The sequence below is a fragment of the Pteropus medius genome, unplaced genomic scaffold (assembly GCF_902729225.1).
Source record: "Pteropus medius unplaced genomic scaffold, Ma_sr-lr_union100, whole genome shotgun sequence".
NCBI classification, from domain to species: domain Eukaryota; kingdom Metazoa; phylum Chordata; class Mammalia; order Chiroptera; family Pteropodidae; genus Pteropus; species Pteropus medius.
In genome coordinates this window covers 774,302-776,610 of record NW_024350326.1, presented here as the reverse complement: position 1 = coordinate 776,610, position 2,309 = coordinate 774,302, and positions in this window count along the sequence as shown.

Below are 2,309 nucleotides of genomic sequence, written 5' to 3'. Positions count from 1 at the left end.
TTTTGTTTAGCTGGTCCCCCTGGTCATTTGAGATTTTTTTCCTTCTGGTTGGGAGACTCTCATGAAGCCTATGATCTGAAGTGAAAGGAAGAGACGCAAACTCCTCTCTTAAGAAAATGAGACATTTCCTACATTGTCATCACACAGAGTAAAAACAAAGTCCTCACTATGGCCACAAGACCAGTCTCCCCCACCTCCCTCACCCCTTATTGCTCTTCATACCATGTGTCCCCTAAACATACCTAGATCTTTGCGGGAATAATTTTTGCCTCCCAGCTGAAAGGTCAGTTCCATACAAACAAGGATTTGTGTCCAGTTTGATCACTGCTATAGATCCAGTGTCTGGCACATAGTTGCAGCTCAATCTGCATTGAGCATGAACAAATTTGAGAGCCTTTGGTGGCAGACAAGAGGAAGGATTATTGTAGCAACACTTCAAGAGCACATACTGTGGCCCACGTGTTATGTTAAACTCTGTATAGGTGGAAAGACTAGCATTTATCCTAATTTTACAGATGAGCACACTGAGACCCAGAGGTGTTCAACACCTTGCCATAGACCTACTAAGTGGCTGAGCCTACACTCAACACCTGGCAGCTTAACCACTGTGATGGGACCTCCAGGCAACGATATAACTTTGTACTTGAGTTTCAACCCTATCTATTCAGGAAATCACTCTCGGTTAGCCCCAAACCGTCTGCAGAAGTCTGCCACATGCAACAGCCTTAAAAATAAATAAAATTTTTAAAAATTAGGGAAAGAATGGGACTCAATAGAAAAAAAAATGTAGACAAGAACAACTTCGTGTTGGGAGGTTTGGCGATGGTGGCAGGAAGCGAAGTGGGAGTGCAGGGAGCATTTGCCTCGAGCATGGGGTGGGGGGGACAAATTATTGAGCAGAGGTGTCAAAAATAAAGGATGGAGCCCAAAGGGCTTGGGGAGAATCAGCTGTCCAACAAACATTGATTGAGCACCATCTGTACGCCAGGCACCACTGGCCTAGCTGGCCTTGGGTCTTCCCTCACCTATCCCTCTACTTCAGAGGACCCAGGCGATGGCCCTGAGGAAAGATGGCAGTTCTGCAGAATGCCTTCAAGGTACTGAGCTAAAAGAATATTCCGGGCGAAAAAGACAGATTATTGAAAAATGCAGATTATTAATCGGAGTGGGAGATTCACTGGGGACTGAGGAAGGGTAAGATTCTTGTGGGTGTGGCCAGAAAACAGGGCCGTCGGATGCTTGGCAGGGAGCCGTGACGGCAGGCCAGAGGTAGGGCCATTCGCGTGTCCTAAGTCCAGATGGCCTGGATCGCCAGGAAGGACCAGAAATTCATGTAGTTAAGGTAGGAAAGGAGACCTGGGGGGTGGGAAAAGGAAGAGAACAGAGAAGGTGAGACGCGGATTTCATGAGCCCAGCCCTGATCCCAGTCCTCTCCCGAAGCCCGACCGCACCCCCTTCCCTGTCCCCAAGCCCATCCCTAAACTCAAACCCAACTCCTTCACCTACACTTTCCCCAACTCCCATCTTCAAACCCAAACCTCACCTTTCCCCTCCCCTGTCCCCCAACCCAACACCATTCCCTACACTGTCCCAAAACCATTCTCATCTCAGACCAATCATCAGGAAGAAGAAGACGCCAGTCCACGCCAGGTAGAAGCTGCGCCCCAGCTTGTAGGTCATGCCCTCCTGCAGGTACTCATGGGCCTGCAGCAGGTAGAACAGGATACTCAGTATCATGCTGGTCCCTGCATGAATGCAGGTGTTAGGAGGCTGGGCAGCAGGCATGTGAAGACCCCTGCCCATAGTCGTGTGGCCACCCAGCTCTTGCTCATTACTTTCTCACTTCCTTTTGCTGCCCTGTCCCTCTGCTCACAAGCAGGATAATAGGCTCCTGACAGTGTCATGGTAGATGACATTGGAAGTGCAAGTCTTGGTGATGTCTAAAACCCCAGGCTCTGGGGCCAGCGGACTGGAGCTCTTGCCTTGCCTCTGCTTCCCACCTTTGGGCAGCTGCTCCATCTCTCTGAGCCTCATTCCCCTCGTCTGTAAAGAGGGCATAATCATAGGAGCCATCTCCGTGGGCTATCACGAAGAGTCATTGAGATTGGCACATTTCCTGGCAGACCACCAGTGAGCCCTCGAGAATCAAGACTGATTATTATTATTGTATTGGGTCTTTAATTGGGGAGGGGGTGCTGAAACACTGGATGAGGAACTCAGTCATCTTAGGTATTTTCATTGTATCCTGAGATGACATGAATTAAAGGTAATTTGTGGAAAACCTTGTTTTTGTTTTTTTGGTTTTTTTT